This window comes from Scyliorhinus canicula, chromosome 15 (assembly GCF_902713615.1).
Source record: "Scyliorhinus canicula chromosome 15, sScyCan1.1, whole genome shotgun sequence".
Lineage (NCBI taxonomy): Eukaryota > Metazoa > Chordata > Chondrichthyes > Carcharhiniformes > Scyliorhinidae > Scyliorhinus > Scyliorhinus canicula.
In genome coordinates, this window is record NC_052160.1 from 26,727,021 (window position 1) to 26,748,921 (window position 21,901).

Genomic DNA, 21,901 nt, shown 5'->3' on the forward strand with positions numbered 1-21,901 from the left:
GTGTCAACAGGTTATTCAGCTGCAGGTGGCTTCATATCCAAACTCCAAACCCATCTTGCCACAGTATGCATTCACTCCAGGTCAGGGTCACTGGTTGGTGATTGGGAGCAGAAGACTAGGCTGGATTTTCTTCTCAACTGCAAGAACCTGACAGCTTCAGTATGGACCAGGAACGGAGCCTGAAACCATGTCTGGTCTGTACTGTACAATTCTTCATTGGGTTATTTGAGTAATTGGGAATGGCACGGTGGCACAGTGGTTAGCACTGCTGTCTCACAGTGCCAGGGACCCGGGTTCAATTCCTTGAGTGACTGTGTGGACATAGAACATAGAACAGTACAGCACAGAACAGGCCCTTCGGCCCTCGATGTTGTGCCGAACAATGATCACCCCACTTAAACCCACGTAACCCGTATACCCGTAACCCAACAATCCCCCCATTAACCTTACACTATGGGCAATTTAGCATGGCCAATCCACCTAACCCGCACATCTTTGGACTGTGGGAGGAAACCGGAGCACCCGGAGGAAACCCACGCACACACGGGGAGGACGTGCAGACTCCACACAGACAGTGACCCAGCCGGGAATCGAACCTGGGACCCTGGAGCTGTGAAGCATTGATGCTAACCACCATGCTACCGTGAAGTTTGCACTTTATATAGAACATATATAAAACATACAGAAGGAGGCCATTCAGCCCCTCAAGTCTGCACCGACCCACTTAAGCCCTCACTTCCACCCTATCCCCGCAACCCAATAACCCCTCCTAACCTTTTTGAACACTTAGGGCAATTTAGCCTGGCCAATCCACCTAACCTGCATGTCTTTGGACTGCGGGAGGAAACCGGAGCACCCGGAGGAAACCCACGCATACACAGGGAGAACATGCAGACCCCGCACAGACAGTGACCCAGCGGAGAATCGAAACTGGGACCCTGACGCTGTGAAGCCGTGAGCCACTGTGCTACCATCCTGCTCTTTTCTCCCCATGTCTGCATTGGTTTCCTCCAGATGCTCCAGTTTCCTCCTACAGTCCAAATATGTGCAGGTTAGTTGGATTGGCCAGGCTAAATTGCTCCTTAGTGTCCAGAGATGTGAAAGTTAGGTCATGGAGTTATGGGGATAGGGCGGAGTGGATATGGGTAGAATGCTCCTTCGAAGGGTTGGTGCAGACTCAATGGGCTGAATGGCCTCCTGCAGGGATTCTATGAACCAATTGAAATTTGAAGCAGGGAGAGGTCAAACTATAGTTAATTTGGTTAAATGTTTCCTAATCACCAAATACAAAACTGGATCCATGATCTAGCATGGACTCAATAGGCTGAATGGCCTCCTTCTGTGCCACAGTGACTCTGTGACAATCTCCAATTTATTTCTTGTAAGGGTGCAGGAAGACCAGAGATATCTTTCCCCTCAATTCCCTAGTGAATGATACTGAGGCACAGACCCATCCAGAACACCCACATGTTCATTCTTTAGTCTCTGGTAAACTGATCACTGTCTCAGGTTAAACCAAACAGTTCACAATCTCCATGTCCTATTTGGCCCAGAGCTGACCTTCCAACCCCTGTACCTGCTCCATCATCAAGACGGACTAAGTTCATCCACGTATCGTCCATCGCCTGTCTCACTCCTGCCTCAGGCCATCTATTGCATAAAATCTCACATGCCTTTGTCAGCTACAGACTCAACAATCTCAGCACATTCTTTCTCACTTCCATCCTTTGTAAATTTAAGATCACACAAAACTCTGCTGTCTGTGTCCTAACTCATACCAAGTCCTGCTCACTCATCACTCCTGTGATCAATTAACTATTCTGACCCTTGTCCAGACAAATGTGAGGTAATGCATTTTGGAAGGTCTAATACAGGTAGAGGAATATAATGTGAATGGTAGAACCCGCAAGAGTATTAACAGTCAGAGAGATCTAGGTGTACAGGTCCACAGGTCACTGAAAGGGGCAACACAGGTGGAGAAGGTAGTCAAGAAGGCATACGGCATGCTTGCCTTCATTGGCCGGGGCACTGAGTATAAGAATTGGCAAGTCACGTTGCAGCTGTATAGAACCTTAGTTAGGCCACACTTGGAGTATAGTGTTCAATTCTGGTCGCCACATTACCAGAAGGATGTAGAGGCTTTAGAGAGGGTGCAGAAGAGATTTACCAGGATGTTGCCTGGTATGGAGGGCATTAGTTATGAGGAGCGATTGAATAAACTCTGTTTGTTCTCATTGGAACGACGGAGGTTGATGGGCGACCTGATAGAGGTCTATACAATTATGAGGGGCATAGACAGAGTGGATAGGCAGAGGCTTTTTCCCAAGGTAGCGGGATCAATTACTAGGGGGCATAGGTTTAAGGTGCGAGAGGCAAGGTTTAGAGGAGATGTACGAGGCAAGCTTTTTTACACAGCGGGTAGAAGGTGCCTGGAACTCGCTGCCGGAGGAGGTGGTGGAAGCAGGGACGATAGTAACATTTAAGGGGCATCTTGACAAATACATGAATAGGATGGGAATAGAGGGATACGGACCCAGGAAGGGTAGCAAATTTTAGTTTAGACGGGCAGCATGGTCGGCACAGGCTTGGAGGGCCGAAGGGCTTGTTCCTGTGCTGTGCTTTTCTTTGTTCTTTGTTCTATGCCTGATCTATACTGCAACTCTCTCTGTTTGCCTTTGCTTCATATCCCATGGTCCCCAATCTCAGTCTTTAAAGTTCCAATCAACCCCGAGCATCCAGACAGCGCCTTTGGGAGAGAGAGAGAGAATTCCAGAATTCCACTGCCTCACACTCCTGCCGTTGGTTTTCCAACATGCCCATCCTCATGGAGGCCCGCTTTGCCCACCCATTGGAAAATTAACCGGCTCCTTTACGTAATTGGATGATTCTTAATTGTCAGTAATGAGTCTTTTCCCCATCTCCAATGCTTTTATAATTAATAAAGAAAAATGTTCAAATAAAACTTTAAATAAGTTTTTGTGATGCCCTACTCATTTTTCTTCAGGGAATCTAGGGCTTGAGCACAAAGGTTCATGCTGACACTCGCTGCACTGTGGGAGGCGCTGTCTCTTGGGTGCGACATTAAACTGAGGCAATAAAAGATAGAAAGGATACCATGGCACCATTTTGAAGAAGAGCAAGGGAATTAACCCAGTGTCCTTCCAATATTTATGCTTCACTCAACATCACTATCAGTATCACATTGCTGTTTGTGGGAGCTTGCCGTGCGGAAATTAGCTGCTATGTTTCCCCACATTACAGCAATGATTCTACTTTAAAAAGTACTTCACTCACTGGTTATAAAAGAGCTTTGAGTGGTGGTGCAGTGGTTAGCACTGCTGCCTCACGGCGGCGAGGACCTGGGTTCGATCCTGGCGCCGGGTCACTGCCCGTGTGGAGTTTGCACATTCTCCCCATGTCCGCGTGGGTCTCACCCCCACAACAGAAAGATGCGCAGGGTAGGTGGATTGGCCACGCCAAATTGCCCCTTAATTAGAATTTTAAGATAAATAAATAAGAGCTTCGCAATGCCCAGTGGTTGTAAAGCATGCAAATAAATGTGTCTTCTTTTTTTGTCAGCAGTATCTGAAGACTCCAGGATAATCCTGGACGGTTGGCAACCCCAACAGACAGTGGCAGAGGGGGTGGAATGAGAGTGGAGTTAAAAATTATAAATAAACGCCTTTCACAAGGAGAGACAAAGGAGTTCTGGGATCGCAGGCAGTCTGTCTGCTGAGAGAGGGGGCCGGACAGTGATCCATGAATGGTGGATTCTTTCAGTTTCTAAACTGGGAACTGGCAAACAGGAAGTTCTGTTTCCACACAGTCAGAGCCCAGCCTCATTCGGTTATAGCCAAGCTCCCCCCACCCCCCGCCTGCCTCCTCTCTCTTCCCCGGAGAAATATTGTGCAAGAGAAGCACAGACATTTTTCACAACATGGGAGGGGTGTCAGGGATGAAAGAAAACAATTAATTAAAAAACTGTAAAAATAAACGACAAAGTAACTGGAAATTAAGCTCACACCCCCAAGAGACATATAGAAACTAAAAAGCAGGGGATAAAATGTATTGGCTACAGATCTCTCCGGCTTACCTTGTAAATGGCACTGATCCAACCAGTTCCAGACACTCAGGAATTCAGCAGCCGGTGCTTTGCAGCAATGAACGGCTGAATCACTAACTACCTGGCCTCCTGCTTGAACTGGGACACAGGGTCGTGCAGTTCCCACTGCAGCTGGATGGTGTAAACCTTTCAGGAGAGCTCCTCATACTGTGCTTCAAGCGTGAGCAGAAGCCTCTCTGAACCACCCCTGATATCTCATCTCATGGAGCAATCGGGCTCACTCAGAAACGCTCCAGTTCTGAGATATCACACTCCTAAAAAATAAACATGGTTCCAGTTGTTTAAACAGATTTGGGATCCATCTTGCCCTTTTCAAACTGGAATTTCGCTCCAATCGGCACCAAAACTGGCTTTAGAGTGGAATAAGTTCCAGACAGGAGTGGGACAAAGAATGACGTTAAGTGGTCAAACGGGGGCAGTTTAAGGAAAGGGGGACAGATCAGTAAAATGTGGGAGGCAAGAAGGCTAAAGACTCTTTGTACTCCAACACACAGTTGCCACACAGCCTTGCCCTACCCCATCTGGATCCCATGTTCCAATTTAAATATGCAGAATAGGTGGATTGGCCTTGCTAAATTGCCCCTTAATTGGGAAAAAATAATTGGGTACTCTAAATTTATTTTAAAAATAAATAAATAAATGGGCATGTAGGGGCGCGATTCTACGCAACCCACGGCGGATGGGAGAATCGCGGGAGGGCCGGGCGAATCACGACACGCCGCCCTGGCACCCCCCGCGATTCTCCCACCCCCCCAAAATGGCGTGTCGCGTTTTCCGACAGGCCGCTTGGAGAATCGCCACTCGCCGTTTCTCACGGCGACCGGCGATTCTCCAGCCCGGATGGGCCGAGCGGCCTGCCGAACCCGACCGGTTCATGCCGGCGCCAACCACACCTGGTCACTGCCGGCGTGAACAACGCGCAACCTCTGTGTGTGGGGCCTGTGGGGGGCGGAGGGAGGATTGAGCACCACGGGCGTGCTCAGGAGATGTCTGGCCCGCGATCGGTGCCCACCGATTGGCGGGCCGGTGTCTCTAAAGGACGCACTCTTTTCCCTCCGCCGCCCAGCAAGATCAAGCCGCCATGTCTTGCGGGGCAGCGGAGGGGAAGACGGCAACCACGCATGCGCCACTTAGGCGCCGCCAGCCGCGTCATTCCCGGTGCCCAAGATTCATGCGCTGTCACTCCCCCCCCCCCCCCCCCCCCCCCCCCCCCGGGCGACGCCGGAGTCAAACACTCCGGGTTTCACTCCGCCGGTCGGCTGTTTGTCTCTCGATGGGAGAATTCCGCCGAGAGGGACACAAAGATACCAACTTCTACAGAGGCAGACACAAAAAAGGGACACACACAATAAGATATACAATGATATACACAGATATCAAGAGATAAACACGGACAAATATACAATCGCGCACAAAAAGGCACACCTGCATAGGGACAGGTACCAACAAAGATATAGGGACAGAGATACATGCATACACCAACCCACATATAGGGATAGAGACAGACACGGGCACCAGCACATGTTCAGGGGCAGACACACACATGCACTCAGGTACATGTGTATAATGGCCCGAAGCAAAGTTTACATTTCTTTTGTAAATAAAGTGTACGCTTTGTCTTCTCTCAATGGTTAATAATCATTGAATGAAAAATATTTGCACAATCTGGCTTTTCTGCCAGAGCAGCTTCTGGAAGTTAGTATTGAGCCTAAGAGAGAATGGGTGAGATTTGCATGGTCTTGTTCAGGTGGAAAAATAACTGATACCCACGGTGCGGGTCCAAAAGTCTTGTTGCCCCCATTTCCAGCGCTGGTCATTTTCAACAGCACAGGAAAGGGAGTGGGTTGGGAACTCCACGCACTGCGATGTAGGAGTTATCAGTACCATTCTAGAAGTGGCATTTTAGAATATCTGCAATTTTCATTGAAGCAGCCTTGTTTTGGAAAGCTGCCTGAATCACACCTGCGGAATGTAGTGTGAACCATGGATTGGAGGTGGGGAGAGTATAAAAAGTGAATAAAAATAGTATCACCTTCTTTACAGTTCATCATGAAATGCTGCATCCTGAGTTATATCTATGTTTACTTGAGTGAGTGATAATAATGCTATAATTGGAAAATATAAGTGACTGTTAAATAACGTGGTTGCCAGGTTGTCATTTCTGAATACTGGCGAGCTGTCAAGTGAAAGAACAGAATTGCTGAAATGTAAAAGTCATCAGATGCATTGGAACAGATTATCATTGGATAAAGTGCTATTCTGCATTGGACAATATTGAAAGACTAGCCCAGTGTGGGATCCAGAGATAGTTGCTCAAACTCTTCCCAATACTTCCATTAATTATTTTCAGAACAGCTCAACCACTTGTTAGACTATTTGGAAGCTGATGTACCATCAATCCAAACTGTGGCTTTAATCAGCTAGTTGTTAGCCCGGTGGTCGACTACAGAGAAAGGCCGAACGCCGGGAACTCTGGGTACTTATACCCCGCCTCGGAGGCGGGAACCAATGCTCTGCACCAATGGCAGTGCTCCCATTCATACCACCACAGAAGCTTTGATAGATGTTTGAGCTTCGGCTGCCCTCAAAAGCACTGATATATTCTGTAGCAAAGTGTTTATTCAGCCATCTGTCCCAGGGAATGTGAATTTGATGGCTTTTACAAATGTATGGGACTGGATTCTCAACTGTCGGGATTCTGTGTTGTGCCAGCAGCCTGGGGATTTCCCGATGGTGTGGGGCTGCCCACAATGGGAGACCCCATTGGCCGGCTGACGAGACGGAGAATCCGGGGGCATGCCGAACCAAAAATCTGGTGTGGCGGGATGGAGAATCCCGCCCATGAGCTTTGAAGAGGATAATGGTTTTTAAAATGCCTGTTCAAGTGATGTGTGTTTATTTTGACAGACTTATGAGCGTCTAAACATTAGAATGGTTTTTGTATTGTCCAATGAAGTAATGTTTGCTTACTTTGACAGATTTCTGAACTTTTCAACAAATGCCAAATATTCTAGATTATGTTTATAAAGTAGATACTGGATGAATAGGTTGGAGAAATAAAAGGGGGTGAAGGAGTGAGCAATCTAAAGGGGGTGAGGGGGTGGGGGGATTTATACTAAGAACTGAAGAACTAAGTGAACATATCTGGGAATGGAGGCTGCTTTAGCAAAGGCCTGCTTCCATCTTCATCTTGGGCCTGGTTGCAAGATTGTCACCACCAAAAGATTAAAATCCCATCTGCCAGGCAGAAGTGGAACTGTGATGTTGGTACAATTGCCAACTTCCGATTCATGCTTCTGTGATGAAGATCTGGCCCAAGATTCAGATAGGATAGTGTGTCGTGTCAGTCAGAGCTACTGGAATGTCACCCACTCAGGGGTTTAGAGGTGCTTTCAATTCAAAATCTTGCAGGCTTTACATTAAAGAAGGCATATTTTTATCATTCTTTACAAATGTAATCATTTGGAGGTTTGGTCTCTGTGTGGGTTGGGAGGACACTGGGGCATATTTAGAGTTCAGCACTGAACTGGGGAAAGTAAGAAGTAAAAATGATATTCAGGGTTTTGCTCCAAATCACTTTCCACTGACCACTGCTGGAAAAGGAGTGTGTGCGTAAGTGGATATCAGCTGTAATATCCCCTTCTCCCATCCCATTCGTCAAATGTCCAACAGGATATGCTGCATAAAACTTGCAAATTGGATCATGTACCTGAGGGTATTGACAGAACCAACTTTCAATGAGGAATCAATAACTTCAGATAAGGGACATTCTGGGAATCATTTTTGTTGGACTTCAAGTGTTAACCATTGCATGGCGATCCTTTTGGTCAGAAGGACCACCAAGGAGCCACACTCTGGAATTCCCTCCCGAATCCTCTCTAAATCTCCACTTTCCTCCCCTCCTTCAAGACATTTGTTCAAAAACCTCTTTGATTGAGCCTTTGGTCACCAGTCTCAATATCTTCTTCTCTAGGGACTGTCAATGCCTAAGCTGATTCTGGCATATTCCTGTTCTGCATGGTTCCTTCCCACACTAGGATGACAGTACTATCCCATCTCCTGGCACGCACCTACCTAGCCCAGTGCCCAGGTTTGAACTTAACAAAAAGATGCCAACTGAAATCTGGAACTCCCACCCTTCAAAGGGCTGTTGATGCTTCGCGGGAAGGGTGTGTCAGTTGAAAATTTCAAATCTCAGATTAATACGTATTTGATAGGTAAGATTATTAAGGAAATTCAAAACTAAGGAGTGTAGCTGGTTTTGCAATACAGATTAATGATGATCTAACAAAGGGTAACAAGCTGAGGAGCTAAATGGCCTCCTCAAACTATGTAACAGGCTCAAGGGATGGAAACCATGCTCCTTATTCTGTGAAATAATAGATTTAAGGGGTTGAATTGCTTCTTTTTGCTCCTATGAAGCAGGTTTAAGAGATTGAATGGTCTCTTACATTTCTTTCCTAATAGGCTTGAGGGCTGAATAGCCTCCTACTGTTTCTGTGTAACAGGCTTGAGGGGCCGAATGGCCTCTTTGTGTTCCAATGTAACAGGCTTGAGGGGCTGAATGGCCTCCTCCTGTTCCAATGTAACAGGCTTGAGGGGCTGAATGGCTTCCTCCTTTTCCAATGTAACAGGCTTGAGGGACTGAATGGCTTCCTCCTGTTCCAATGTAACAGGCTTGAGGGGCTGAATGGCATCCTCCTTTTCCAATGTAACAGGCTTGAGGGGCTGAATGGCCTCTTTGTGTTCCAATGTAACAGGCTTGAGGGGCTGAATGGCTTCTTTGTGTTCCAATGTAACAGGCTTGAGGGACTGAATGGCTTCCTCCTTTTCCAATGTAACAGGCTTGAGGGACTGAATGGCTTCCTCCTGTTCCAATGTAACAGGCTTGAGGGGCTGAATGGCATCCTCCTTTTCCAATGTAACAGGCTTGAGGGGCTGAATGGCCTCTTTGTGTTCCAATGTAACAGGCTTGAGGGACTGAATGGCTTCCTCCTGTTCCAATGTAACAGGCTTGAGGGGCTGAATGGCTTCCTCCTTTTCCAATGTAACAGGCTTGAGGGGCTGAATGGCTTCCTCCTGTTCCAATGTAACAGGCTTGAGGGACTGAATGGCTTCCTTCTGTTCCAATGTAACAGGCGTGAGGGGCTGAATGGCTTCCTCCTTTTCCAATGTAACAGGCTTGAGGGGCTGAATGGCCTCTTTGTGTTCCAATGTAACAGGCTTGAGGGACTGAATGGCTTCCTCCTGTTCCAATGTAACAGGCTTGAAGGGCTGAATGGCTTCCTTCTTTTCCAATGTAACAGGCTTGAGGGGCTGAATGGCTTCCTCCTGTTCCAATGTAACAGGCTTGAGGGGCTGAATGGCCTTCTCCTGTCCCTATGTAATAGGTCTGAAGGGTTGGATGGTCTCTCCTATTCCTATGTAAAGGCTTGAGAGGCTCCTCCTCGTTCCTATGTAAACAGTTATGAGGCAAGATGATAAAAAAAACACAATACTGTAGCATAGAGCCAACGTGGCAAAATCTGGAGCACACATGGATTGGCGAGCTGGTAATCCCAGTTTGCAATATGTTGACACACACATGCTCTCTAACCATACCACAAACAATTCTGAACTCTACCAAATGTGAATGGACTGTTAAATAGCCAACATGCTCTGCATTTTATCACTACCTAGTAACATTGCTTCTGAGTAATGGATTCCTTTATTTGCAGTCAGATGGTTCAGATGCGGCGCTCGCTCCAGTCTGAGTGCGTACAATAATTTACCAGCACATGTGAGTGTGCTGCTGGGTTTGTTTAGCCTTGTGGAAAAGGCACCGAGTAAACACTGAGGTTTGCCCTGCTATGTGTTCAGCTGGGCAGGGTGGCTCCTCCCAACAGAGGGTCCCTTTCATCTCCCCCAAGGCAGCGACTTATTGGCCCATTCCAGGACCCAGCTCCTTCCACATCCAAAAGGATTTAATTAACAGGAGCGGAAAAGGGCCTCAGTTCAACGCTGGGCGACTCACACAATAAGTCTCGCACACACGGAAAGAAAAAGTCTCTGTCACAGCTGGTTTGAAGTAGGTACCTGTTCTAGGCCTTGGCTGCTAGTCTGGATTCAACAGTGATGACTGGTGCAGTTTGACAAGACAGATTCATCTCCATACAGCCAACAAAGTACTTTTTGAAATATATTCGCTGTTGTAATGTATGGAATGTGACAGCCAAACTCTCACAAACAGTAATTAGATATGACCAGATAATCTGTTTTTACATGTTAGCTGAGGGATAAATGTTGACCAGGACATTGGGGAAAGTTTGCCTGCTCTTCTTCAAGATAAGACACATGATCAATGTGGTCCCTAAACTGTATGGCTGAGGCGAAACCTGAAAGTCTCCCGCAGACTAGGGCAGGTTGGCCCCTTTAAGGTATGAAGCTTGCACAACCTCACAAAAAAATTAAAGGGACAGCAAACATTAATAAATTATTGTGCTTTTCTAAAATCTTGCTCCTGGAAGATCAATTCATCAATGCACTGCCATGTGTGAACAGCATGAAACACAGCTGGAAGCTAAGCCACCAACCATCCACCCTCACAGGCGGTTGTGAAAGATCGGCGGGTGAGAGAGAGCGGTGAGAGTGTGTGTGAGAGAGAGCGGTGAGTGTGTGTGTGAGAGAGCGGTGAGTGTGTGTGTGAGAGAGAGCGGTGAGTGTGTGTGTGAGAGAGAGCGGTGAGAGTGTGTGTGAGAGAGCGGTGAGGGTGTGTGTGAGAGAGAGCGGTGAGAGTGTGTGTGTGAGAGAGTGGTGAGAGTGTGTGTGAGAGAGAGGGGTGAGTGTGTGTGTGAGAGAGAGGGGTGAGTGTGTGTGTGCAAGATGATGTAGAGCGAGGTGATTGTGTGTGTGTGAGAAACAGGTGTGTGAGAGGGAGAGGTGAGAATGAGTATATGTATCTGTGCGTGTGTATGGGTCTGTGTGTCAGAGAGGTGAGAGTGTGTGTGCGTGTGAGAGAGAGAGCAGTGAGTGTGTGTGTGAGAGAGAGCAGTGAGTGTGTGTGTGTGTGAGAGAGAGCGGTGAGTGTGTGTGTGAGAGAGAGCGGTGAGAGTGTGTGTGAGAGAGAGCAGTGAGTGTGTGTGTGTGTGAGAGAGAGCGGTGAGTGTGTGTGTGAGAGAGAGCGGTGAGAGTGTGTGTGAGAGAGAGCGGAGTGTGTGAGAGAGAGCGGTGAGAGTGTGAGAGCGAGAGCGGTGAGAGTGTGTGTGAGAGAGAGCGGTGAGTGTGTGTGAGAGAGAGAGCGGTGAGTGTGTGTGAGAGAGAGAGCGGTGAGTGTGTGTGTGTGTGTGAGAGAGAGAGCGGTGAGAGTGTGAGAGAGAGAGCGGTGAGAGTGTGTGTGAGAGAGAGCGGTGAGTGTGTGTGTGAGAGAGAGCGGTGAGTGTGTGTGAGAGAGAGAGGGGTGAGTGTGTGTGAGAGAGAGGGGTGAGTGTGTGTGAGAGAGAGCGGTGAGAGTATGTGTGAGAGAGAGCGGTGAGTGTGTGTGAGAGAGAGAGCGGTGAGAGTGTGTGTGAGAGAGGGCGGTGAGTGTGTGTGAGAGAGAGAGCGGTGAGTGTGTGTGTGCAAGATGATGGAGAGCTAGGTGATTGTGTGTGTGTGAGAAACAGGTGTGTGAGAGGGAGAGGTGAGAATGAGTATATGTATCTGTGCGTGTGTATGGGTCTGTGTGTCAGAGAGGTGAGAGTGTGGGTGCGTGTGAGAGAGAGAGAGCAGTGAGTGTGTGTGCGTGTGAGAGAGAGAGCGGTGATTGTGTGTGTGTGTGAGAGAGAGTGGTGAGAATGAGTATATGTATCTGTGCGTGTGTATGGGTCTGTGTGTCAGAGAGGTGAGAGTGTGTGTGCGTGTGAGAGAGAGAGAGCAGTGAGTGTGTGTGCGTGTGAGAGAGAGAGCAGTGATTGTGTGTGTGAGAAAGAGGTGCGTGAAAGGGAGAGGTGACAGTGAGTATATGTATCTATGAGTGTGTATGTGGGTCTGTGTGTCAGAGAGGTGAGAGTGTGTGTGCGTGTGAGAGAGAGAGCAGTGATTGTGTGTGCGTGTGAGAGAGAGCGGTGATTGTGTGTGTGTGAGAGAGAGTGGTGAGAATGAGTATATGTATCTGTGCGTGTGTATGGGTCTGTGTGTCAGAGAGGTGAGAGTGTGTGTGCGTGTGAGAGAGAGAGCGGTGATTGTGTGTGTGTGTGTGTGAGAGGGAGAGGTGAGAATGAGTATATGTATCTGTGCGTGTGTATGGGTCTGTGTGTCAGAGAGGTGAGAGTGTGTGTGAGAGAGAGAGCAGTGATTGTGTGTGTGAGAAAGAGGTGCGTGAGAGGGAGAGGTGAGAATGAGTATATGTATCTGTGCGTGTGTATGGGTCTGTGTGTCAGAGTGGTGAGAGTGTGTGTGCGTGTGAGAGAAAGAGCAGTGATTGTGTGTGTGAGAAAGAGGTGCGTGAGAGGGAGAGGTGACAGTGAGTATATGTATCTGTGCGTGTGTATGGGTCTGTGTGTCAGAGTGGTGAGAGTGTGTGTGCGTGAGAGAGAGAGCAGTGATTGTGTGTGTGAGAAAGAGGTGCGTGAGAGGGAGAGGTGACAGTGAGTATATGTATCTATGAGTGTGTATGTGGGTCTGTGTGTCTGAGAGAGGTGAGAGTGTGTGCGCGAGTCCAACATGAGAATCCACCTTCCCAACAACACTCTTCCCATTTGAACCAAAAGAACAGCAACACTCCTCCTATTAAAAATGACAAAAAGGTAACACCTAAGTACGTTTTTAAATAAAATAACTTTTTTATTATAGTAAATGTATACATATAATAATTATATATGTTTTTTTAATTTAGAGTACCCAATTCATTTTTTCCAATTAAGGGGCAATTTAGCGTGGCCAATCCACCTGGCCTGCACATCTTTGGGTTGTGGGGGCGAAACCCACGCAAACACGGGGAGAATGTGCAAACTCCACACGGACAGTGACCCAGAGCCGGGATCGAACCTGGGACCTCGGTGCTGTGAGGCAGCTGTGGTAACCACTGTGCTGCCCTAAATATAAGAAATAGGAAAGACTTCAGGATTTTGTGCGTTTGTAGCGATTGTGTGAAAACACTCATTTTTTTGTGGTTTGGCTCTTCAACACAATAAGAGTGCTTCTCATTGAATGCGGCAGTACTCGTGGAAGGTCAAGATAGTTCTGCAGCTGGAAACGTTTGGGAAACCCTGCTCTAGCCATTAATTTAACTTACTTTTTGTGTGATCTTGCTGTGTACATGTTAGCCACATAACAATAGTGAATACCTTTCAAAAAACAATTGCTCTGATGTGAAGCCCTATATATGATGCTATATTAATTATTTATTCCTTTAACATTGGCCTTGCACGGTGCTTATTTAACAGCAATTGTGCCTTGTGGCTTTTAAAGGTGATCACTTTAGCAGCGCGGTATACATTTCCATATTAATATATGATGCTCTTGTGTGTATAAACCAGCACATCTGATTTACTGTCAGCAATGTCATTGGGAGGATCTGCAAGTATCAAATGTTGAGACGCCACAGTTCAAAATATCAAATGTTAAAAACAAAATGCAATTTAACCATTTGTTGTTCAATAAAAATCACTGACTAGCCCAAGGTGTTGCTGCAATGACACCATTTTAACGACAGGTATTCATTTCAGTAAAAATCCCTCACACGACAGAGGGAAATGTTGCTCCCATGTGGCCATTTATTCAGCAAACATCTGCCACCTGTCAGTGACCAAGGAAGTAAAACAGCTTCACAATCAAAAACACTCTTACTCTGCTTTACCTTTCACCCCTTTACCAACAAACACAGAAAGGTTAAAGCTCACATGCGGTGTGAATGAAGATTGAGATTATGGTGTCTGTTGCTCATTCATTATTCACGGATCAGAAATGCAAATGGCCACATCTGGATTCCCAACCAGCCACATGTGGCTAATGATTAATGTACCAGACAACACTGATCTGACCCAAGATCAGAAATCTTCAGCCAGTTCCCATTCTGCAGACGTGCCACAGACTGGTCAAGCAGCCGTTAACCTCTAACTGCCTCTAATTGACCTTAGCATTCATATTTCCAATAATCCGGTCTCGTACTGTTAAAATGCCAGGGCCACAGCTACATCTACCCATTGTACAATGACATGATACAAAGCAGCTTTTTTTTCATTCACAGGATATGAGCGTCGCTGGCTAGGCCAGCATTTTTTGCCAATCCCTAATTGCCCTTGAGAAGGTGATGGTGAGTGGCTTTCTTGAACTGCTTGCAGTCAGTTTGGTGTAGGGCATTCCCTCAATGCTATTAGGGAGAGAGTTTCTAGTTTTTGACCCAGTGATAGAACTGTGATATATTTTCAAGTCACGATGGTGAGTGACTTGGAGGGAAAGCTGGAGTTGGGCATGTTTCCATGCGTCTGTAGCCCAAGTTCTGCCACTATAAGGGTCATGGAAAGTACTATCGAAGGAGGCTTGGCAAGTTGCTGCAGTGGATGGCATACACTGGTACTGCTCGCGTGCGCTGCTGGTGGAGAGAGTGACTGTTTAAGGTGGTGGCTGGGGTGCCAATCAAGCAGGCTGCTTTGTCCTGTATGACGTTAGGCATCTTGAGTGTTGTGAAGTTTCAGTCATCCAGGCAAGTGAAGAATATTCCATCACATTCCTAACTTGTGCCTTACTTTTGACAGATTGTGGAGAATCAGGAGGTGAGTTGTTCTCCCTGGAATTCACAGCTTCTAATCAGCTCATGTAGCCACAATATTGATGTCCTTGGTTCAACTAACTTTCTGATCAATGGTAATTCCAGGATGTTGATAATGGAGATTCAGTGATGGTAATGCCATTGAATGTCATGGAGAGATGGTTACATTATCTAAATGGTCATTGCCTGGCACTCGAATGTTCCTCCCCACTTTTCATTCCAAGTCTGAATTCTGTTCTGGTTTTGTTGCATGTGAGCACGAACTTCAATCTCTGACAAGTTGTGAATGGTATTGCACCTTCAGTATTCTTCAGCAAACACCCCCATTTCTGATCTCATGGTGAAAGTAAGTTCATTGATGAAACAGCTAAAGGTGGTTGAGCCAAGGTCACTACCCTGAGGAACCCCTGCAGTGATGTCCTAGGACTGAAGTGATTGGCCTTCGACAACCATAACAATCTTCCTTTGTTTAAGGTATGACCCCAACCAGCGGAGAGCTGTCACCTGATTCCCATTGACTTCAACTTTATTCAGGCTCCTTGGTGCCAAAAGGAGTCAAATGCTGCCTTGATGTCAAAGGGTAGTCATTCACCTCATCGTGCCCCTCCCCCCTCAGAATTTGGCTCTTTTGTCCATGTGTGGGTCAAGTCTGTAATATGGTCTGAAGCCAAGTGGCCCTGGTGGAACTCAAACTGAGCACTGGACAGCAGGTTGTTGCTGTGTAAGCACTGTCAATGGCAACTTCCTTTGCTGGAGATCAAGAATTGAACGATGGGCCAATAATTGGCCAGATTGGATTCATTCTGAGTTTTGTGGAGAGGGCATACCCTGATAAGTTTCCGTATTGCCAGGTAGATGTCAGTGTTGTCGCGGGCCTGGAACAGCTAGATTAGTATTATGCTAGGTGTGGAGCACAAGTCTTCAGAATGACTGCAGGGATGTTGTCATGGCCCATAGTCTTTGCTGTATCCAATGCATTCAGTAATTTCTTGATATCACATGGAGTGAACCAAAATTGCTGAAGACTGGCATCTGTAATGCTGGAGAACTCAGGAGACCAAGATGGATCTTCTACTCAACACTTCTACGTGATGATGACTGCAATACTTCAGCCTTGTCTTTTGCATTGACATGCTGGGCTCCCCCATCATTGAGGATGAGGATGTTTGTGGAGCCTCCAGCACTGGTTACTGGTTTAAATGCCCAATATCATTCACAATTGTATGAGGCAGGACTGCAGAGTTTTCATTTGATGCCAAGTTGGCTCTGGAATCACTTAGTTCTACCAATAGCATGCCACCTCCATATGTCAACATGCAACTAGTCCCATGTTGTAGCTTCACAAGGATAGCAACTCATTTTCAGATATGCCTGGTGCTGCTATACATGGATTACATAGAACATACAGTGCAGAAGGAGGCCATTCGGCCCATCGAGTCTGCACCAACCCACATTAAGCCCTCACTTCCACCCTATCCCCGTAACCCAATAACCCCTCCAAACCTTTTTGGTCGCTAAGGCAATTTATCATGGCCAATCCACCTAACCTTCACGTCTTTGGACTGTGGGAGGGAGCCGGAGAGCACCCGGAGGAGACCCACGCAGACACGGGGAGAACGTGCAGACTCCGCACAGACAGTGACCCAAGCCGGGAATCGAACCTGGGACCCTGGTGCTGTGAAGCCACAGTGCTACCCACTTGTGCTACCGTGCTGCCCACCTAGGGATATGGGTGTCCAGATACATAAAACACAAAATGTTACTATGTTGGTACAGCAAATGGAATGTTGTTTTCTGCAAGGGGAATGGAATATAGAAGTAGGGAAGTTTTACTGCAGCTGTACAGGGCTTGATGAGATCAAATCTGGAGTACTGTGCATAGCTTGGGTCTCCCTATTTGAAAAATTATATAACTGCATTAGAAGCAGTTCAGAGAAGGCTCACTCATTGTGGCAATGTCTCTGCCCAAGCAATCCAGGGTCCAGCCTAATGCTCTGGGAACGCAGGCTCAGGTCCCACCATGGCAGCTAGTGGAGTTTAAATGTAATTAATAAATCTTAGAACTGAAAGCCAGTCACATTAATGATGACCATGAAACTATCAATGATTGTCATGAAAACCCATTTGGTTTAATAATGCCTTTTAAGGAAGGAAATCTGCCAACTTTCCCCAGTTTGGGCTACATGGGACTCCAGACCCAGAGAAATGTGGCTCTCTGAAATGGCCTAGCACGTCACTCAGTTCAGGGGTAATTAGGGAAGGCAACAAATGCTGGTCTTACCAGCGACGCCCACGTTGCATGAAAAAAAATAAACAGCTTCACTCATTCCTGGCTTATTTTATGAAGCTACGAATTGGAGTTTAGAAGAATGAGAGGTGATCTTATTGAAACCTATAAGATCCTGAGTGGACTTGATAGGGTGGATACTGTGAAGATGTTTCCCCATGTGGGGGGAGACTTCAACTAGCGGACACAGTTTAAACATAAGAGGTCTCCCTTTTAAGACAGGGAGATTAGGATAATTTGTTTTCTCTCAAGGGGTTGTTAGTCTGTGGAATTCTCTTGCCCAAGAGGCAGTGGAGGTTGGTTCATTGAATTTATTCAAGGTTAGGTGAGACATGTTTTTGATAGACAAGAGGATCGAGGGTTAAGGGGCGCAAACAAATTGGAGTTGAAGCTGCAATCAGATCGGTCATGATCTTATCGAATAGCAGAGCGGGTTTGACAGGCTGAATGGCCTACTCCTGCTCCTAAGTCCTGTGTTCTAATGTTCCTAATAATAATAATAATCTTTATTGTCACAAGTAGGCTTACATTAACACTGCAATGAAGTTACGGAAGCCCCTGGTTGCCACATTCCAGCGCCTGTTCGGATACGCAGAGGGAGAATGGAGAATTCAGAATATCCAATTCACCTAACAAGCACGTTTTTCGGGACTTGTGCGAGGAAACCGGAGCACCCGGAGGAAACCCACGCAGGAAGAATATGCAGACTCCGCACAGACAGTGACCCAAGCCGGGAATGGAACCTGGGACCCTGGAGCTGTAAAGCAACAGTGCTAACCATTGTGCTGCCATGCTGCCCAGATATACACCTCTTCAATCCTCACTGAATCACTGAGCCAAAGGAGAAACACCATTATCCGCTCACTTCACGATCATTGACTATCTACTTTATAATCACGAGGAATCTGAAGGTTGTGATGCGTTAGTTATACAGAACCTTGGTCAGATCCTCAAGTACGCAGATTCCTTGATTAATTGGGAGTGAAAACATTCAGTTCTGGGCACTGCAATTTAAGAATAATGCATTGGTCCTGGAGTTGATACAACACAGATTCACTCGTATGTGACCAAGATTTAAATGCTTGAATTTTGAGGACAGGTTGCACAATCTTAGTTTGGATTCCCTTGAGTTTAGTTGAGAAGTGATCTGTGCAAAATGTTTGAAATGCGAAAAGGATTCAATAGGATACTGAAAAGAAACCATTTCCCTTGTGGGATATTCCAGAATCAGGAGGTAGGGATAACCTTGACATTGAGCTAGGTCATTCAAGGGTTAAATCAGGAAGCAATTATTCCATGCACAGGGTGGTGGAAATCTGGAACTCACTCCCTAAAAGGTTGTAGGTCAATTGAAATTTTCATGCCAGAGTTTGACAGATTTTGTTAGATAAGGGCATCAAGGATATTGAGTAACAGCTGATGAATAGAGTTGAGGGATCAGTCAATAGCAGAGAAAGTTCAGGGGGCCAAATGGCGAACTCCTTCTACCACATCCTCCAATCCACTGTGAATAATAGCTTGGGAAATGTTCTGTATTCAATTTTAAGATTTTACTTTCTAAAAGCAAGTAATCTGTGATCATGAGCTGTGCCAACTACTCCCACTAACACAGCCTGATGTGAGGAGTGGCCTGATTCAATAATTTCATCGGTGCACACGTTCTTAAATATGTAGGCAAATAACTATTGCTGCCCATCCTTTCTGACAATGCCATCTCAACCCAGTGCTCCACAGGCTCAAAGACTATGTGGTAGTATGACTAGGGAGATCATATGACCTTAGAACCAAGCTGCCATTGGTACAGCAGTCCCGCTGCCCATTGGCCCAGGCAAGTCATGCACCTCTCTGCCAATTGGCTGTGGCTAGTCATCTGACTCCCCACCGATTGGCCAAGAGGATGTAGCTCCGCCTATAAGCCGGGGTATAAAAGCTCGTCAGCCTTTCCTTGTACGACCACTGCCGGTTTCACATCTAGCTTATTAAAGCCTAATATTTGGATCCTCTCTACGACTCGTGTCAGATTGATGGTACATCAGACTATCTGCCCTTGACCAAGGAACCATTCTTCATAGTTCAGTTCAGACAGTTAGTCAGCTAACTATTTGGTTGTGGGAGGAATCAGACAAAACTCACCTAACATCTACATTCAAGAAGCAGTTAAACAGACTGATAAACAGGAGCAGAAACCCTGACTATTCCTCTCAATAATTTTGCCTTTCAAAAAAGTTTTTTTTTCTCTAAATTCATGCTGTAAGATTGTTGCAATCTGCACACAGTTAACATTGACTTCAGCTCAGTGTGTAGACACGGGTCTGCTGGCTCCCACCCCAGGAATGCACCAGGCTATGGCTGCCTGGATAGAACGTTTTGCACATTTGCCAGTGTTCTTCATTAAAAAGATGTGATTTAACCATTTTACTACTGCACTTCATTGTTGAACTACTGGTTCACTCATCCTGTTGCTTGTATACCTTTTAAAAAAATAAATTTAGAGTAGCCAATTATTTTTCTTTTCCAATTAAGGGCAATTTAGCGTGGCCAATCCACCTAACCAGCACATCTTTAGGTTGTGGGGGTGAAGCCCAGGCAGACATTGGGAGAATGTGTTGCTTGTATACCTGACGTAAGCACAGACATCACCTACACAACCACATATGAAGAAACTTAACACCGCCCCCCCCCCCCCCCCCCCCGCCCAACATAAGGCCATCATCAAGTACTTTAAATGCCTGATACCATTCTAGTAAATCTCCTCTGCACCCTCTTCATGACCTTGACACCACAGAAGTGGTCACTCTTTGTGTGATCACTGACAGTGAGCCAATAATGGTGTTGAGATATTTCACCAAGGCAGGCATCATGGTCAAGCTTGGCCTATTCACGCACGTGCCCTTGGCCGTAGGGAGAGCAAAGCGAAGCGGGATCCTCGTTTCACTGTTCCGTGTGCTGCCTGCTACAACCCCAAACCAAGGCCATGTTCAGTGCCTCAGTATCTCCTCTGTTGAGATAAGCATGTGCTGGGCATGGGGCTGGGAGGTTTATATTTGGTGTGAAGCAGTAGGAGCCAGTGGGAAGCTAATTTATGGGCAGCTGTGGTCAGTCTGAGTGAGTCGCATTCAATATGAAATCTGCAAGGTTTGGCCTCACTTACATTATCCCACCAGCAACTTATTGCAGATCTTCATAGAATTACAAAGTATTTACAGCACCAAACTTAAAAAAAATAAATTTAGAGTACCCAATTATTTATTTCCAATTAAGGGGCAATTTAGTGTGGCCATTGCACTTACCCTGCACATCTTTGGGTTGTGGGGGTGAGACCGACGCAGACATGGGGAGAATGTGCAAACTCCACACGGACAGTGACCCAGGGATCGAACCTGGGTCCTCGGCAGCATGAAGCAGCAGTGCTAAAAACTGCGCCACCGTGTCACCGATTTACAGCACGAAACTAACCCAACAGGCCCATACCAGTGTTTATGATCCACACGAGCCTCCTCCTAAACCTCTTCATCTCACCGGAGCAACATGTCCATCCTTCTATTCCTTTCACCTGCATATCATTCTCCAGTTTCTTCAAAGTATCTGTATAATGTGGTAGCAAATGCCACATTTTCATCACTCTCTGGAAATAATTTCTTCTGAATTCCTTCCTGATATTGACCTAGTTTTGGTCTCCCCCACACAAGTGGAAACATCCCCCTCCATCTAGTATAACAAATCCCCTCAGAATTTGGAAGAATTCTATCAGGTCACCTGCCAGCATTCTCTTCTCGAGCAGAGCAGCCCCAGGGACTCAGTCACACACAACTCCTCTCGATGCTACATGACACCCCGATTGGATGTCACCTGTTTTCACAACTGTGTCATTATTTCACAATTTCTTCAGTTAACTGGCATTCAAATCATTTAAAAAATGGGTAACATAATGTCCAAAAGGTAAAAGGATTTTGCGATGACAGCAAATTCGGGGAGAGGGGAGCTCGGGGAGAGGGGGGGAGCTCGGGGAGAGGGGGAGCTCGGGGAGAGGGGGGAGTTCGGGGAGAGGGGGAGCTCGGGGAGAGGGGGGGGGAGTTCGGGGAGAGGGGGAGCTCGGGGAGAGGGGGAGCTCGGGGAGAGGGGGAGCTCGGGGAGGAGGGGGGGAGCTCGGGGAGAGGGGTTCTCGGGGAGAGGGGAGCTCGGGGAGAGAGGAGCTCGGGGAGAAGGGGAGCTTGGGGAGAGGGGGGAGCTCGGGGAGAGGGGGGGAGCTCGGGGAGGAGGGAGGGGGAGCTCAGGGAGAGGGGAGCTCGGGGAGAGGGGGGGAGTTCGGGGAGAGGGGGAGCTCGGGAGAGGGGAGCTCAGGGAGAGAGGAGCTCGGGGAGAGGGGGAGCTCGGGGAGAGGGGAGCTCGGGGAGAGGGGGAGCTCGGGGAGAGAGGGGGAGCTCGGGGAGAGGGGAGCTCGGGGAGAGGGGGAGCTCGGGGAGAGGGGGAGCTCGGGGAGAGGGGGTGCTCGGGGAGAGGAGAGGAGCTCGGGGAGAGAGAAGCTCGGGGAGAGGAGGGGAGCTCGGGGAGAAGGGAATTCGGGGAGAGGGGAGCTCGGGGAGAGGGGAGCTCGGGGAGAGGGGGAGCTCGTGCGAGAGGGGTGCTCGGCGAGAGGGGAGCTCGGCGAGAGGGGAGCCCTTGGGCCGCCCCCAGCGGGGGAGCTCGGGGAGAGGGGGGAGCTCGGGGAGGGTGGCCCCCGGCGGAAATGTCGGGGAGAGGCAGAGGAGCTCGGGGAGGAGGGGAT

At 47.5% G+C, this 21,901-nt stretch overlaps 1 protein-coding gene across 2 annotated transcripts in view; it reads right to left on the reverse strand.

Annotated features, from left to right (window-relative positions):
* The window catches only part of glis2b (GLIS family zinc finger 2b), a 205,043-nt gene that overhangs the window by 54,787 nt on the left and 128,355 nt on the right, over positions 1–21,901 (reverse strand). The window contains exon 1 of one of the 2 annotated variants that reach the window (XM_038820097.1): positions 4,094–4,179. The exons of the other annotated variant lie outside the window; for it this stretch is intronic. The gene's annotated coding sequence lies outside the window, so the exon portion shown is untranslated. Of the gene's footprint in view, positions 1–4,093; positions 4,180–21,901 lie in introns of those variants that run through there. 2 annotated transcript variants of the gene reach the window in all.